The sequence below is a fragment of the Callospermophilus lateralis genome, chromosome 5 (assembly GCF_048772815.1).
Source record: "Callospermophilus lateralis isolate mCalLat2 chromosome 5, mCalLat2.hap1, whole genome shotgun sequence".
NCBI classification, from domain to species: Eukaryota; Metazoa; Chordata; class Mammalia; order Rodentia; family Sciuridae; genus Callospermophilus; species Callospermophilus lateralis.
The window spans coordinates 136,946,953-136,966,902 of record NC_135309.1 but is presented as its reverse complement, the minus strand read 5'-3'; the positions used below and the strand labels follow the sequence as shown (position 1 = coordinate 136,966,902).

The window sequence follows — 19,950 nt, the reverse complement described above, 5'->3', positions numbered from 1 at the left end:
TTGTTGATTGATTGTATGCCCTCTTTTGAGAAGTGTCTGTTCAGTTCCTTGGCCCATTTATTGATTGATTGTATATCCACTTTTGAGAAGTATCTGTTCAATTCCTTGGCCCATTTATTGATTGAGTTGTTAGTATTTTTGGTGTTAAGATTTTTGCTTTCTTTATATATCCTGGAGATTAGTGTTCTATCTGATGTGTGTGAGAAAAAATTTGCTCCCAAAATATAGGCTCTATTTTCACCTCATTGATTGTTTCTTTTGCTGAGAAGAAGCTTTTTAGTTTGAGCCTGCCCCATTCATTAATTCTTGATTTTAATTCTTGTGCTATAGGTGTCTTGTTAAGGAAGTCGGGACCTAAATCGACATGATGAAGATTTGGGTCTGCTTTTTAAGAATCATATGATTACATCAATTGATGCAGATAAATCATTTGACAAAATACAGCATCTGTTAATGTTCAAAAAACTCGAAAAACTAGAAATAGTGGGAACATACCTCAATATTGTAAAAGATGTCTATGCTAAACCCAAGGCCAATATCATTCTAAATGGTGAAAAATTGGAAACATTCCCTCTAAACACTGGAGCAAGACAGGAATGTCCTCTTCCACCACTTCTATTCAACACAATTCTTGAAACTCTAGCCAGAATAATTAGACAGATAAAACAAATTAAAGGGATATATAGGAAAAGATGAACTCAAACTATCATTATTTGCTGATGACATGATTCTATACTTAGTGGATCCAAAAAAACTCCACCAGAAAACTTCTTGAATTAATGAATTCATCAAAGTAGCAGGATATAAAATCAATATTCATAAATCAAATGCATTTGTATACATCAGTAATTAATCCACTGAAAGAAAAATTAGGAATACTACCCCATTCACAATAGCCTCAAAATAAAAATAAAAATAAAATACTTGGAAATAAACTTAACAAAAGAGGTAAAAGACCTGTACAATGAAAACTACAGAACACTAAATAAAGAAATTAAAGAAAATCTTAGAAGATGGAAACATCTCCCATGCTCTTGGAAAGGGAACACTTATATTGTCAAAATGGCCATACTACCCAAAGCACTATACAGAGTCAATGTGATTCCAATTAAAATCCCAATGTCATTCATTATAAAAATAGAAAAAGCAATCATGAAATTCATTTGGAAAAATAAGAGACCCAGAATAGACAAAGAAATGCTTAGCAAGAAGGGAAAAGCAGGGGGCATCACAATACAGACCTCAAACTATACTACAAAGCTAGAGTAAGAAAAACGGAATTTTATTGGCAATAAATGGTGCTGGCAGAACTGGAAATCCATATGCAGCAATATGAAAATAAACTTCTATCTCTCACCATGCACAAAACTCAACTCAAAGCATATCAAGAACTTAGGAATAAGTCCAGAGACCCTGTGCCAAATAATAGAGGAAAAAGTAGGTCCATGTGTAACTTTTGATTAACCCAAAAGTTAACAACTATTAGCCTGTTATTATGGGGAAGCATTACTGATAATATAAAGTCATTCACCACATATTTTATGATATATACATTCTATAATAAGGTGAAAAATATAAGACAAATATGAGAGATCACTTTTTACTCTGATACACATGAACTGAACTGTTCATGCAGATGATTAGCATCACAAGGAATTTTAAGGGAATACTTGCAACATGAACTCACAAAGGTATTACAGGTAGCTACCACATTATTGTAATAGTACATTATGTAATATAGTTATTTTATAAGAGTCATGATTTAATCTGCATCTGTACATTTGTTTGTTATTATCTAAACTATCAATGGCCCATCTACAGAATATCTTTGCATGCATAAATTTTGATAAATTAAAATTTATATAGTAGACTCATGTTTTATGATAGGAATGATAGACTATTTTCTACATGTAACTTATACATTCATGTTACATCTAACTTTATCTTATTTTTTTCAATATTTCTAGGTTGCATAGTGTTTGTGTTGGTTCTTTCAAGTTGTTGCAACTCTCCCAAAGAAAAATCCACATGTATGTGGTCCTGCTCATTTAAAACCCATATTGTTCAATGGTCAACTATATTTGGTCTAATTGAACTCTGCCAGCTTTTTGTTAGTTTCTCAGCTCTATTTATCCATCTTCCTTCTTTTTCTCCCTGATAATTAAAAATTCACATCATGTGCATAACCTTAGGGTATCACATAGTTTCTTTAATAAGGGAACTGATATTACTTCTGCTTAATCTCTCAAATTTATTCAAGGTGTTTTAAAGAAGATAAAGTGGGAAACTCACTACATATCATTATTTTAAAATTTTATTTCAATTTATTTATATATATTAATTATATTTTTTAAATCTATTCATTTAATTTATTTATTTTTATGTGGTGCTAAGGATTGAACCCAGAGCTTCACTCATACTAGGCAAGCACTCTACCACTCAGCTATAACCCTAGCCCTAATTACACATTTTAATGGAGTTCAGTGTGATATTTCAACACATGCACATAATATACACTAGCCAAATCTAGACTCCCTTTATCTACCATGCTCAGCCTTCCAGTCCTCTAGTAAACACTGTTAAACTAAGGTCAATTTATTTTTAGCTTCCATATATAAAACAATATATTGTATTTGTCTTTGTGTGTCTGACTTATTTCACCTAACATAATATCCTCCAGTTTCATTCATTTTTTATCAAATGACAGGATGTCATTATTGTTTCTGTATGTATCATATTCTATTGCACATATATCACATTTTTTATACCCCTTTATCTCTTGAAAGGCACTTAGGTTTATTTCACATCTAATGTATTGCAAATAGTGCTACAACGAACATAGGCATGCAGAAATCTTTTTGGTGTCCTGATTTTAATTTGTTAGAGAACAAGGAATGATGGTTTCATTTGTAGTTTGTGGAGAAGCTTTGGACATTCTCCATATAGGAACTAATAAGGAATGTTTCAAAGGTACCATAGAGGACACCTAGAGAATGGTTGACTTCATTACACATATCTGGTCTTTCAGTTTCTCAAATCCTTTTAAGCTCCATCTGTGATTTCATGTCCAGTGTGAATTTCAATATAATATTGATTTTACCATAGCCATAAAGACAAGTTTTTTTCAGGGGCATCTTCTGGTTTTGTCATGAAGACTATGATTGTATAAAAATATGGATTTTTGAATAATGAAGTATTTTAAATGAAATTGAGTTCACCTTTTGTGGCTTTATGATCCATAAGAATGATCACTTGTGAAATATACATAGCAATGATCTGCTTGAGTCAGCTCATGAGAGTACTTTGTTAATTTTTCAGAATGTTTTTATGTTAGCTAATGCCATAGGGTACTTTTATATCACAGAAATTGGAGGACACTACAGGCCTTCTGTCTCCAGAACGTTATTTGTCAAAGACTTGTAGCCCAGTACCATATAATATCATCTTTAATTTATTTTATAGAACTAATGTTAGAATTGAATCTACTTTGGGGCCTATGTTACATTTTTCCTGGCATATTAAAAATACTCAGTAAACCTTCTATATATACTTCCTGACTTGTTGCTGCTCTGGTATAACCAGTATCTTTAGTACAGGTCTTAAGGCCACATTGGAACCTTTTCTGAATTCATTCATTGTTCTTACACTGACCTTGACTCAAGATGGGTAATGCTTTCTTGGCTTCTGATATAAACTAATTTATTTTCCTGTCATATGACTCATCAATTATTCCTTTCTCTGAGGCATTTTCTTACTCCTGACCCCTGTGGCTTTTAGTATTAATCAGTCTCTACTTGGCTTAATTGAAGCTGTTCCTGTTTTTCTGCCAAAATTCTTAAAAATTATTTCCCTTCATCTTTACAATATTCAGGACTCATTGTGAATCTAATGGTTAGAATTCACTGCAGCCTATCAATTATTAATATATTTACTTCATGTGTATACAGTTCACAACTAACTGCAAATATGCCAATTATGATGAATTCCATAATAATGTGAAAGAGAATTGTTTGGCCTAAATCTCTTCAACTGCATTTTTACTGATACAAAACTCCATTTTAAGTAATGTGAAACCTTCAAGCAAAGCGATGAGTTAATGCACACCGTTTTTCTTCTTCATTTGGATTAAATCTTAAGACATCAGAGACAAGTCTTATTAAAATAATAAGCCAATAGGATTTGAAATTCAGAGGCAATAAAACTTTCACACTACATATGATCATCAGTTTAGCCATCATGTAAATTCCTTTGAAAAAAGGAAAAAATGATTTCAAATCATTCACAAAAGACCTTACTACTAAGTGCAAAAATGTAAATGAGGTTGAGCAAAGTAGGTTAAAAGTAGGAAACAACAAATTATCATAAGTATTTTTAATATATTCTACAGAGACTTTTTAAAAATGACATCTGACTAGACAGAAAGGTAGAGAACATTTTACTAGTACACATTCTTTGCAGTAATCAAATAACAATTACGTTGTATACATGTTGCATCTTACAATGAAGCCTTTTGGAATATCCATTAAGAAGTGTCTTGCTGTAGACACCTATGGAAGGGAGAGGTAAAGAACAGAATAAGGCAAAGAGCCATGGAATTGAAGGCAGTCCTTCACAGTTCCACATCTGTCAGACTCTGAATGTAGGTGCCATCTGAGATGGTGACCTGTTTTCTGAAACCAACAGAATATTTTAAAGTGATTTTACACAGCCAGAGCAAGATTCAATCCTTCAAGGCAAAAGTGGAACTATCAACTCTGCATAAATTCCCAATGCATATATTGGCCTATAGTTTTCAATTAATAGAAATACTTCATTAGTGTTAAAATTTTATGTAAAAGCTTCTAAAAATTAATATTGCTAAGAGAATATTCCCAGATGGGACAGGAAACTGTAACAATTTCAGACGAAAATAAATCTTACATAAAACATTCATTTGTTCATTTAAATATGCACAGTGATGACAATGAATGTCCTAATAAATAATAAAAATTTAAAGAAAAATATGTATATGTTTGATATAAGTATATCAAGCCTTCTAAAATTTTGAGAAGCATAAATTATTTGAATGAAAAGAATGAAGCAATTTTAAATAACAATTTTGCACAAATTAATGATTTTGTAGGCAACCTATTTTTTGACAAAAGTTATTTTTGATATATCTTAATGAGGAATACATATATAGTATGTATTTTATTATTCAGAAAAAAGCCATCAGATTTGAAGTTTATTGAAATTAGTACACTGATAAAATTCCTACAATTCTTTTATTTTTTGTTGTAAAATATAAAGTTCCACTATTTTAACCATTTATAAGTGTGCAATTCAGTGAGATCAATTAGATTCACAGACTTGTGCAAATATCAATGTCCATCTCCATAACATTTTCACCCTTCTCAGAGGAAGTTTTTCCCATTAAACCATGATTCCAAATATTGCCCTGCCCATCTTCTTGCAATCAGTATGCTATTTTTAGTCTATTAATTTGGCTCTTCTGGTTACCTCTATATGAAGTATAAAGGAATGATACAATATTTGTTCTTTTATGTAAAGGAATGATACATTATTTGTCTTATTATGTCTCTACTGTATTACTTACTGTATTTCTCTCATGGATTTTTCACCTTGTATCAGGTCTCAGAATTCTATTCTTTTTAAAGATTGAATAATATCAATTTTGCATGTACACTATATTTTGTTTATTCATTCCTGTGAAGATGAACATTTGGATGATTTCTTCCCTTTGGCAAATCTGAAATATGCTGCTCCGAACATTGGAATACAAATAACTGTTGAAGTCCCTGCTTTCATGTCTCTGTATACACACCTGAAAATGGAAGTGCTAGGTTATAAGTCTGTTCCACTTAGAATTTCCTGCAGAACAATCATGCTCTTTAGGACAGTATTTGTACTATTCTTCATTCCCAGCAGCAGTGTACATGGGGTTCAGTTTCACTACATCCTCACCAACACAAGTTTTGTTTTCGTTTTTCTCCACTGTTGAAAATCACCATCCTAACTGGGCATGAAGCAAGACCTCTTTGTGGTTCAATTTGCATTTTTCTAATGACTAGTGATGCTTTCTATTTTTTCATGTATTTATTTGTCTTGGAATGTCTTCTTTGGAGAAACATGTGTTGAAGTCCTTAGATCAGTTTTTAATTGAGTCCTTATTTAAAATTCCTTCATTTTGATCTTTTTCAAATAATGTGATTTAAGAACGTTCTTTATGCCCAACATTTCTTTTTGGAGGCAATATAGCACTATATTAATAATTGCCCTCTGATTTCTGTTATATGTTTTTTCTTATCTTTGTAATGACCTTACCTTGAAACAGTTTCAAAGCTGCTTGTCTTAAAATATAAAAGTAAAATTTAGTTATGGCAATATCTCCTAGATATTTTTCTGGAGTGTAGATCATGAGGTTTTGACTGCCCTGCTGCTCTTGAACTGATTATGGGAAAACAGTTTAACTTTGAAAGGTTTTTGGGTGGGATTAAAATTGAGACACCACAAATTGAGACCGACCATAAAATTGAGACACCACAAAAATACATTATATACCTATGATACTTTGACATCTTTTGTAATAAATTAATAGATTATATATTATCAATCTATATAGGTATGTTAACATATATACCATTTCTGCAACACAATACAGAAAGAAATATAAGAATATAAAATAATAAACATTGCAATAAAAATACATTATTTAATTATATATGAACCCTACTAAAAAAGGAAAGAAAAAAAAAGTCTGCACACAATAACAGGACAGGGCTATGACTTGTTGGCTTATTTAAACTTTACCTATAATCCTCATGAGCAGTTTGGTTTTCTGTAGCAAAATACAGTGATTTTGAGTATAGCTGCATATAAGTTTTGAAAAATGCATATACCGTTGTTAGCATATAAAGATATAGAACATTTGAATTTGAATTACATTGTAATTTCCCTGCACTTGTCCTATCTCCATGATAATTTCTCTGATTTCTCTTGACATAAATCAATATTCTAATAGGAATTGCATAAAATCTATAAAACAGTTTTGGCAGTATGGTCATTTTCACAATATTAATTCTGTCTATCCAAGAGAATGAGAAATCTTTCCATTTTCTAATATCTTCTTCAATTTCTTTCTTTAGTGTTCTGTAGTTAGAATTGTAGAGGTCTTTCACCTCTTTTGTTAGATTGATTCCCAACTATTTTAATTTTTTTGAGGCTGTTTTCAATGGGGTAGTTTTCCTAATTTCTCTTGCAGTGGCTTCATAACTTATGTATAGAAATGCATTTGATATGTGGGTGTTGATTTTATATCCTGCTACTTGGATGAATTCATTTATTCTAGAAGTTTTCTGGTGGAATTTTTTTGGATCTTCTAAATATAGAATATTGTTGTCGGCAAATAGTGCTAGTTTGAGTTCTTCTTTTCCTTTTTGTATCCTTTTAATTTCTTTCATCTGTCTGATTGCTCTGGCTAGAGTTTCAAGGAATATGTTGAATACAAGTGATGAAAGAGGGCATCCCTGACCTGCTCCAGTTTTTACAGGGAATGCTTTCAAATTTTCTCCATTTAGAACGTTGTTGGCCTTAAGTTTAGCATAAAAAGCTTCTACAATGTAGAAGTACATTTGTAATATCTTTAGATTTTCTAGTGGTTTGAACATGAAGTCATGGTGTAGTTTGTCAAAATCTTTTTCTGCATCTATTGAAATGATCATATGATTGTTATCTTTAAGTTTACTGATGTGATGAATTATGTTTATTGATTTCCATATGTTGAATCAATCTTGCATCTCTGGGATAAGCCCCACTTGACCATGGTTCACTATCTTTTAATGTTTTTGTGTGCAATTAGCCAGAATTTTATTGAGAATTTTTGTATCTGTTTTCATCAAGGGTACAGTTTAATGCAATTCTTATTAAAATCCCAATGACATTCTTCCTAGAACTAGAAAAAGCAATCATGAAATTGATTTGGAAAAATAAGAGACCCAGAATAGCCAAAGTAATTCTTAGCAAAAAGAGTGAAGCAGGAAGCATTACAATACCAGACCTTAAATTATACTACATAGTATAGTAGTATGGTAACAAAAATGGCATGGTATTGGCACCAAAATAGATCTGTACACCAGTGGTACAAAATAGAAGGTGCAGAGACAAACACAAAAATATAGTTATCGGATACTGGACAAAGGTGCCAAAAACATACATTCTAGAAAAGAGCCTATTCAACCAATAGTGCTGGTAAAACTGGAAATCTGAATATACAAAAATGAAATTAAACCTCTATCTCTCACCCTGCACAAAAATCAACTCAGAGTGGATCAACGACGTAGGCACTAGAACAAAGACTCTGTGCCTAATAGAAGAAGAAGTAAGCCCAAATCTGCACTATTTTGGCTTATGACCTGACTTCCTTAACAATACTTCTAATGCACAAGAAGTAAAATTAAGAATCAATAAATGGGATTGATTCAGAAAGTTACTTCTCAGAATAATGTGAAGAGAAAGCCTACAGAATGGGAGCAAATTTTTACCACAAGAACATCAGAGAGATCACTAATATCCAGGATATATAAAGAACTCAAAAATTTAACACCAAAAAAAGAAAAACAATCAATAAATGGGCTAAGGAAATGAACAGACACTTCAAATAAGAAGACATACAATTTATCAACAAACACATGAAAAAATGTTTATTATCTCTAGTGATTAGAGAAGTGCAAATCAAAACTACTCTAAAATTTCATCTCACTACAATCATAATGACAATTATCAAGTATACAAGCAATAATAAGAATTGGTGAGGATGTCAGGGAAAAAGGTACATTCATACGTTGCTGGTGGTACTGCAAATTGGTGCAACCACTCTGGAAAGCAGTATGGAGATTCCTCAGAAAACTGGGAAGGAGGGAACCACCATTTGACCCAGCTATTCCAATCATTCCTTTATTCCCAAAGGACTTTAAATCAGTATAATACAGTGACATAGCCACATCAATGTTTATAGCAGCCCAATTCACAATAGCTAAACTGTGGAACCAACCTAGATGCCCTTCAACAGGTAAATCGATAAAGAAAAGTACAATGAAGTACTCAGCCTTAAAGAAGAATGAAATTATGGCATTTGCAAGTAAATGTATAGAGCTAGAGAATGTAATGCTATGTGAAATAAGCCAATCCCCAAACACCAAAGGTGAAATGTTTTCTCTGATGAGTGGATACTGATCCATACTTGGGCGGGGGGGGATAGGAAGAATTAAAAAACTTTGGATTATGCAGAGGGGAGTGAGGGAAAGGGTGGACTGTTAGGGATGGGAAGGATGGTTGAATGAGGCAGACATTATTACCCTTCATACATGTATATTTACACTACTGGCATGACTTCTTCCATGTACAGCTAGAGGAATGAGAAGTTATGCTCTCAAAAAATGCACTTCACTATCATGTATAGCTAATTAGAACAAATTTTAAAAGTTATAGTTATTCCAAATTTGCATATACATTACCAGTGTATACAGTAAAATTTTATCAAATCAAAATTAAAAAGTCAAAAAATTAATATAATTTCTTTATAATTTTCTATCAAAGGACTTATGAAGCACCTACTATTTCTTATATGGCTTCTTCTTCTCATCATCATATTTTGAGGATATCTATTACATTTGTCAGTGGTCATTTCTATTTATTGTGGAGAGCAACTATACTGTATTATCCCAACTCCATTGATGTGCATTTTATGTCCTTTTGTGTCTATATATTTTCCTTTATCCCCAAATTACTAGAAGTCAAATTTTGCATCTCGGACAAGGTATATAATTACCTTAATGAGAACATTCTAATTTTCTGAAATAGATGAATATAAAATTTTACATGATCTTTATTAATGTATGAGAATGCCTATGGCTTAATGCAATGAATTTCACTGACTTTTAAAATTTTTAAATGCTTTTAATTTTTAATTGACATATAATAATTGTACAAACTTATGGGTTTCAATATAGAGCATCTGAACATGTATCCATTATATATTGATCAAATCAGGGGCTTCAGCATATCTGTCAGCTTGTACATTTATCATTTCTTTGTGAGAAAACATTTGAAATCCTCTCTCCTACTTGTATTACATAACCTCTTATTGTTAAGTACAGCCACTGTACTCTGCAATAGAGTATCAGAAATTATTTCTGCACTTGTAACTTCTCTTGATCAAACTCTTCCCTTTCTCACCTGCCTCCAGCCTTCCTCAACCTCTAGTGACTACTATTCTACTCTTTTTCTTTTTCTTTTTTTATTGGTTGTCCAAAACATTACAATGCTTTTGACGTATCATATTTCATACATTTGATTCAAGTGGGTTATTAACTCCCATTTTTACCACATATGCAGATTGCAGATTCACATTGGTTACACATTGACATTTATACTCTCTTTTTCTACGAGATCTGCTTTTTGAAAATCTTCCACATGAGTGGGATAGTGTGGTATTTAGTCTTCCTGTCCCTGACTTCTTTCACTAAACTTGAAATTTTCTATTTTCACCCATGTTATCACAAATGACAGTATTTTATCTTTTTTATGTCTAAATAATAATCCATTGTGCATATGTACATTTCCTTCATCTGCTCATCCATTGATGGACACTTAGATGATTTCATAATGTGGGCACTGAACAGTTGCAACAATGAACTCGGAAATGAAGGTATGTCTGCAGCAGGATTTCCTCTCCTGAGCATGTACTCTTGCCTTGATCCAAAAGAAGAGACGGGACATAGGAAGACACTGTTGCTGAAATCTCAGCTTCAGAGGTCTCAATCTATAGACAACTGACTTACTCTTGGCCTGAGATGAGGCAGAATATCATGGTGGAAGGGCATGGTAGAGGAAAGTAGATCAGGACATGGCCATCAGGAAGCAGAGAATTCACTGCTGTTTTTTTTGGATTTCAGATTCAGTTGATCCAAGAGGTGTGTATTGATATTTCAATGTTGTTTAATTTTCATTTCCCTTATAACTAAAGATGTTCAAAATGCCAAATATGGCCCAAGAAAATGGCTTAATGACCAATTGTATATATTATTTTATACAATGTATTTCTAAGGTCAGGGCAAATATTGTGCTATGTTGCTTATTCTGTGTCAGATGTAAAGTTATTGTTCGTGGCTTTTTCTTTAATCTTTCGCTGGCATATTCATTTTCTTTATGTTCGAGGAAAAGGTTTACATTTCAATGAAGTCCAGTGTATAATTTTTGTACTTTTTATGATTGGTGCATTTTTGTCTTTTGGGGGGTTATCTTACAAATCTTTAATTACCTATATTTGCTTCTAAGCAAATTTATAGTTTTACATATCCCAAATAAATATTTGAATATTTTTGTGTATAATATATGAATATTTTTCTATATAGTCAGCTGTTCTAGCATAATTTGTGAAAAAAATCTTTTCTGTTCATTTTGAGATGTTGTCATGCATCAGTCACAAATCCATTGACCATGTACACTGGGGTCTAATTATGAGTGATAAATTCTGGTTCATTGATTTATTTATAGATTGTTATGCCAATATCACATTACCCTGATTACTATAGCTTCAAACCAAGTTTTAAAATCCAGTAAGTACACCAAATATAATTTTCCCCTAAGTTTTTTTTAAATTCTATGTTCTTCACAATTTCATATAAATTTTAAATATATATAAAAAACATTCAGGGATATTATTTTTATTTTATTGAGGTTTTATTTGTAAGTGAGGTTGGAGAGAACTAGCATATTCAGGTACCATGCTTGGACTCCTAAAATGAATCTATCATGGATTAAGTTGTTTAAAAAAACAGAAATTTATTTTCTCATTGTTCTGAAGGCTAGAAGTCTTAGACATAGGTATGCAAGGTTGGTTTCTGGTGAAGGCTGTCTTCCTGACTTGCAAACAAATACTTAACGTGTCTTTTCTTTCTTGTGAGTGAGTGGATAAAAGGGTGTGGAACTGAAAGAAAGAGAGAAAAAGAAAAGTGTCTCTGCTTATAATGACATAAATCCTTAGGGTCAGGGTCCCACTCTTATGGTCTCATTTGACCTTCACCATTTCCTCAGAGGGCCCATCTCCAAATGCAGGTAGGGTGTCAACATAAACTTTTGCGGGGTGAATACAAGTTAAGTCCACACCATATCTTAACATCAAGTTTTCAAATCACTGAACAGATTATATGTTTCCATCTATTTAGAATTTCATTTAACAATATTTTTTTAGATTTTAGTGTAAGGATCTTATATGTATCTCAATACAGTTTCCCGAAGTATTTTGTGTTATTAGTGCTATAGTAAAAGGTTCTATAGTTTAGAGACAATTTTCAAGTATATGATACTAGTTCATGGGAATATATAATTATTTTTTGTTTGACCTTGCATAATGTGACCTTGATTCAATTATCTATAATCTTTAAAATTTTATACATATATTTTTTTCTACATAGGTAATCGTGTTGTCTGAATAATTCCACAATCCCTTCTTTCCTCTTCTCCTTTCTTTCCTGAGTGTTACATTTTTATGTATATTAAGGGCAAATTAAGCTAGACATTTTCAGGGCTCAAAGAACCTCCATTCTATAGAATAAGTTTTCAGAACCAAATCTGAGTAAGTAGTCATTTTTAGAGATGGCAGTCAGATGTGGCATCTCAGAGATGGATGAAGTTATAGTTTAGAGAGTCGGATTGCTATAGGCACAGTAAGATGTGGAAGAAGATGGTCATATGCACAGTGCAGTGGCAGTGTGAGAGTAAGAGTTAGCAGAATGAGGAGGGAATTCATGCACAGGGGGCTCAGTATGAGGTACTGAAGCAGGGAGGTACATGTGGTCACCTGAGAGATGATGGTGGCAGAGAGGGGAAATTTGTTATAGAAAGGAGGACTAATCAAAAAGTAAATACACTAAGTAAGGATCATTTCAGCAAATATTCTTTCCATCACAGAAGGAAGATATAAGTAAGGAAATGAATAAAACTGTGTTATTGAACAACAATTAGAGGCACTAGAATGAATTCATTTTAACATATGTACATATATATACAAACATATATATAATACCCATGTATGGTATATGTACACAAAAATAAACCTTAGTTCTATTTAATGAGAGTGTCCCTAGTAGCTTGATTTTTGAGGATGAGTCCACAAGAAGATCAGGGTCTATACAAATCTCATTCATTTTTTATCAGAAAGCAAATAGATTGTCAAAGAATGAAGGCAACCTGTACTCAAAAGCAACTCTATAGTGTTTGAACATCAAAATAAATAATATTAGTCATGAATCATAACCCATTGAAGAAGATAAGAAACAATTCATAAAGATATAAATTATTGATTGATTGATGGAATAAAAAAATAAGAAGTACAATGCTTACATTGTTGTTTCCTATGAAAATGTGTATTAATTACAAGGGAAAGACACCAAACTTTCCAGTAGAGAAGATTTATGTTGAACAAAATAAATATAATATGTAAAAACAGAAAATGATGTTTAGTGCTCATTATCAAGGTGAAAAAAGAACATAGCACCACTTTTGTGATAATCCCACCAAAATGCCTACCCCATATTTAAATATAAGGAAACATGAAAACTAAATCGAGGCAGATCTTGAAGTTCAGCTCATCTGTAATTACTACAATTGTCTAAATCTTCATTAAGGAATACTGACACACAGTTCCAGACTCAAATATCCTAAACAAACATACTAACTAAATGGGCAGGTTATTTGAGAGTCAAATCGTTTAGGATAAAATGTGTTCTTACTTCATTCCAACATCCTATTATTTTGACTTTCAAATATCTTTTAAAAGATTTTCTCTTTTTTTTTTTCCTTTTCAGTTAGTACGCTTGCTAATATATTTTTATGTACTCATTGAAAGTATGAGTATTTGGGGAACTGTGTTAAAGGAAATGGTGAGATGGATGAGTTTGTCTTTTGGCTTTGATTTTGAGTGTGGAGGAAACCCCTTTTGTCTTCCTAAATCATATATGATGTTAACTACAGAAATCTTTATAGAATAAATGCAAACTCATGTTTTAAAATTGCTTATAAATATACAAATTCAACACCCTTGCAGATACTTTTTTTTGTGAGTTATATAATGACACTCTTGCATGCCATTCTCTGCCACCAATTATATGTATGGAAATGGGAAAATCATTTAATTTCTTGGATTTCTGGTTTGGTCATGAATCAAATGGAGCATTTGGATAAGATTAAATTAAAAACATCATTACTTCTGCCATTTTTTTCTTTTTTATGTGTTCTTTTTTAGATACACACATAGAGTGTATTTTAACATATACACATGGAGTGTAACTTATTCTAATTAGGATCCCATTCTTATAGTTGTACATAACATGGAGTTTCACTGTGGTATATTTATATATGTACACAAGAAAGTTATATCAGATACATTGTACCATCTTTCTTATTCCTATCCTTTTCCTTTCCCTTCCTTCCCCTTTGTCTAATCCCCTTTACTTCTATTCTTCCCCTCCCTGACCTTGTTGGGTTTAGCATCCACATATCAGAGAGAACATTCAGCCTTTAGTTTTTTGAGACTGGCTTATTTCATTAGCATGACAGTTTCCAGATCTATCCATTTACTGGAAAATATCACAAAGTCATTCTTTTTTTAATGGATGAGTAATATTTCATTTTTTATATATAACATAATTTATTTATCCATTCATCATTTGAAGGACACTTATGATAGTTCCATAGCTTAGCAATTGTGAATTGTGCTGTTATAAAACTTGATGTGGCTGTTTCACTATTGTATACTAATTTCAAATCCATTGGGTATATACCAAGGAGTGGGATAACTGGGTTGAATGGTGGTCCTATTCCAAAATGATATTAACATAGATGACAAAAATAAAGAATGAAAAACATAAGCTATATAGAAGTTAATTACCATCAGACTGAATGATTATATATCTCTATTTAAATTTTGTAAATCAGTATCTAAAGAGCAGTGTTTTCAAATTATGGAGTGATAATTTGCATTTATCATGGTTATATAAAATTTGTGAATATAGTTTGGTAAGCATATTTTTTAACTTCTATGTATTGTATTTTCTTGTTTTTTTCTCTTTTTTCTAAGTTTTCATTAATCTTGTTCTTTTTATCAACTATAATATATATATATATATATATATATATATATATATATATATAAAATATCCTAGTTTCTTTTAGTTTTTTTAAATTTTTATTTGTATATTATGGTTTTATACAACATTAAAATTCATTGTTACATTTTTAAAAATTAGTTGTAGATGGACATAATACCTTTATTTAATTTACTTATTTATATGTGGTGCTGAGGATCAAACCCAGCACCTCACACTTGCAAGTGTTCTACCCCAGCCCCATTGTTACATATTCATATGTGCAAATGTATTGTCTGGGAGATTCATTCAAATTGTTGGGGAGCACTGATTATTTAGTTACAGTTCCAGGAGTGACCCATAGTAATAACTGATTTATAACACATGGATTTACTGGTGGCATTCCTTTATTCAGTATACACTTATAAATATCATATACTGGGCGCTCTGCAAGGGCAAATTTGCAGTTCAAATATGAGTACAAATCCTGGTATCAGAACATTATAGTCTAATGAAGGAGATAGACACTTTTGTAAATAATTATAGCATTACGAGCCAGTCAACATTAGGGGTAAAAATGTTTTTCAAAATACTTCATGGAGGAGGTAAAGCTTCTTTTGATTTTCAAATGATAATTAGAAGTTTTACAGATGATCATAAGGTGATTGCTTTCATGCATCGCCTTCTGATCATCTGTAAAACTTCTAAGCTTCATGGCGTCTTCAGAGACCTACAGTAGTGAAACTTTGACTTTAGATTGATCATAATTATAAGAATACCAAAAAGGGCTGGGGCTAGGCCTGGGGCTCAGCAGTAGCTCTGTTGTCTGGCATGAGGCACTGAATTCGACTCTCAGCACTGCATATAAATAAATAAAATAAAAGTCTATCAACAACTAAAAAAAAAATTCAAAAAAGAGTGCCAAAATATCACTTTGTGAAGAAAATTTGAGGAAAGCATTGGTATTTTAAGTTTTCCATCTACACCGGAGCCCCAGGATATGGTTTGTAGCATATGGTCCTGGAAATATTAAAGTTGAAATGACAGAGAATGGCACCAGATCTTGATGATTTCTCTAGCAAAGGAAAATGTGTTTAAGAGTGCATTATGATTGGTATCATGGAAGAGTTGGGATTGGATAAAACTATAGATGCATATTATGAATGTATTTTTTTCAGTAACTGAGATGAGATGACTTGAGATAGACAAAGCCATCAAAAATTCCCTAAGGTTGTATTTGCATGTAGCATCTTTCCTGGGTCAGAGCATTTTATAGAGAATTGTGTTCTCATTGTGTGAGTTTTCTAGGGCTGCCATAACAAAATACAACAGATGGGGAGGCTTAAAGAACAGAACTTTATTTCTCCCAGTTCTGATGGCCACAAGTCCAAGATCAAGATGTCTGTCAGAAGGATTGTTTTTTTTTTTTCTGTGATCTCTCATTGGCACACAGGTAGCTAGTTTTTGTCATGTCCTCACATGATCTCTTCTGGGTTTCTGTTTCCCATTTCCTCTTCTTATAACATTGGATTAGTACTGGTGCTAATGTGTGTGTGTATATATATATTATTGGCTCTACTTAGAAAGATTCTGATATGTTAGACCAGGACCATTTGATTTTTGCTTTATAATTTTAGTTTCTTTGCATGATCCACATTGGAATAGAAATAGGGGGTGGCCTTATCTAACATTACGAATTGCTATCTCTAATTAATTACTAGGATCATTGTCTCATGGCTCCTTTATAAAATTGTGGTTTTTCTCCAAGCTTTAGCTTTTTCAGAATGTCTTGGAAATGATCTGATTTTACTATTGCTTTATACTGTCTTTTTATGTTTATTTTAATTCTCATGATTCCAAATAATATACATTTAATCTTAAAATGTGGTATTTTTTAATCATTTTATGGCATCTGTTCTTATATACTACAGGGACATTTTTTTAAGAGCATAGGCATAGTCTTTAATGTTCACCTAACTGTGGGAAATTGAGTACTTCTGAAGTTTGGAGGAGACTTGTGGAGTTACTACAGAGAGTGATAAGGGAATGGATGAATGCAAATGGGTCACAAATGATGGCTCATTTTGAGCTAATCACAAGGAAAATGACCTTTGAATTAAGTCCAGAGTAGTTTAACCGTAACACAGTTAGAAATGTGTATAGTCATATCCTCATAGGATTGTTTTTAATTTTTTAATTTATCTTGATTATGAAATAATTTAAAATCCATACCAAGCATGTTTCTGCAGTACTTAATACATTATATGAAATTTCTGTTAATCTCCTAGATATTACTGCTTTCAAACCTCATACATATGCTGTACCATTCACATTTTTTCTATGTATAATACACATTGATATTTGAGCATTACACTTAAAAATAAAATATGTGATATTTTATAACATAATTAAAATAATACCAGGGACCACATTCTGTTCCCTTCATCTGTGCCAGTTACTATTTAGGTGCTATGTTTAAATCTTCTCAACACTATTGCAAGATAGATATGGTCATTCCACAGGAGGAAACTAACTTAGGAAAGTCAGTTATCATATTTAGCCATTTAGTTAATAAACAACACAGCTAGGAATCAAATCAAAAACTACATAATTTAGAAACCTGGATTATATATTCCTCTATAGTGTAATACTTATTTGCAAAGCATCACAGAGTTACTGCATTATTTTGTTTTGTTTTGTGGGCAGGGTTCTGATTGAGTACAAAAATCCATCAGTAACAATTTCTCAGACTGAAATTGTTTTACTCAAAAAATGTACAGACAGACATTTATAGGGGAAAAAAACCCTGGAGTTTTAACTCCAGCATGGAATTTCTTGTAAACATGACCTAATCTTTCAGAGTCTCAGTTTCCATGTTTATAAATGAAATAATGGTATCCATTCATGCAAATCATAATTCCAGAAATCAAAATTAGGTGATCAATATGCAAACTCTTTAGAATTTATCAAGCCCTACCCAAATGTCCAGCCCTATTAAAACTTCCATGAGAAAATACAATAATTATTATCAAACAGCATATTTAATTAAATGCAATTTTAATTATATAAATGAAAAGAAGAATCTAAAAACATAGTCAGAATTGGAAGTGGCAGCATTAGTGATAATTATATGTTGGGCATGTACTATGTTGGTGGTTGATTTTCTTCCCAAGCATATTTTTCCTGCCAGCATCTTTAATATGCCAGAAATATGCAAACTGAAGGAAATGGATAGAATATTGAAAAACATTCACACATGCAAGGAACTGGAAATATTTCTGAACAAAATATCATTAGTTCATTTTGATTTAATCAAAAAAGCTAAAGACATGTTACCTAAAGTTTTTAAAGGCAAGACAAAAATATTGAGATATTCACAGATTTAGAGATGAAATACTAAAAACTGATGTTACTCAAAAGCAGTGGTATGAAAGTAGCAAATATTAAAGAGTACCACATTGAAGTACAGAAAGTATGACCACACATTTAATTTGTTTTCTAGCCAGTAGAAATACATAGCAACTGGAATCTGGCCTGTGTAATAAACTGATTTTATTTGGAACTTTAATCAGTTAAACATTTCCAAATGAAAATGCTCATTTACCATTTATTGAATAGGGTAACTAGACTGTAACATTTCTTTCTTATGATAAGTAGACTTAGATTTTAAATTATAAATTCGGAAAGTACTTTTTTTTATAACACAGTTATCAGTTACTAATACCACTTTTTTATTGCCTTGCAAAAATGCATGTTTGGGGTAATTATTCATTTATTTTTTTGGAAGGTGGTACTAGTAATTGAACCAGGGGATACTTTACTACTGAGCTATGTCCCGTGCTCTTTTGTTTTATTTGAGACAGGGTCTCACTAAGTTACACAGGCTAGCTTCAACCTAGGAAATCTCCTTCTTCAGCCTCCCCAATCCATGTGATCATAGGCATGGTCTAAGCCTGGCTACTTTGGATAATAATATTTTAACCAAAACTTCACTGTATTGGAATAGCCTATTTTTCTCTTTCCTGCCCATGATATATTTTCAAGTGGTCAGAAAACTTTTGAATTTTCTTTTCAAATAAAGATTTCTCAAGATGAAATGGGTCCTTCCATGTGAATGAGTACAATAATACACTGTCTGAACAAAGTGCTGTTGATGAATATTGATCTAAGTTCAACTTACACATATTGTAACTACATTTTTATTTTATAAAAACAAAGATAATTAACTTAGAATGTTTCTCCGTGTGTCTAGATATACATTGCTTGCACAGATTTAATGTCAGAAATAAGTATTAAATTTTAACATATGCTAAAATTTCAAAATAGCTAAAATTGGCTGTGGCATGTTATCTAAAAAGGAAAGGTGGGATGATTCATTTGCTAGAAGAGTAAAATGTTAGCATCCTATTAATTCCTATGGTACTTATTTTTGAACAGCATATTTATCTGTGTGTGCTAATTTAAAATACACAAAATATAGTGTATATTTTGATAAGAATTATATAGTACTGAAAAGATACATTAAAATAAATAATTCAAACTACACATCCACCCACCACCATCACATTACCCAAGGAAAATGTTTGAGTTGCGAAGCTAGCCAATCCTTAAAAACCAAATGCCAAATGTCTTCTTTGATATAAAGAGAGCAACTAAGAACAGAACAGGAAGGATGAGCATGAGGAAAAGACTAACATTAAACAAAGACGAGAAGGGGGGAGAGAAAGGGAGAGAGAAGGGAAAGCATATGGAAAAAGTAGGAGACCTTCAATGTTATACAAAATTATAAGAGGTTGTGAGGGGAAAG

General features: G+C 31.9%; 1 protein-coding gene across 3 annotated transcripts in view; it reads left to right on the top strand.

Annotated features, from left to right (window-relative positions):
* Window positions 1–19,950, top strand: part of Cdh10 (cadherin 10) — a 106,486-nt gene that overhangs the window by 16,932 nt on the left and 69,604 nt on the right. The window lies entirely within an intron of this gene.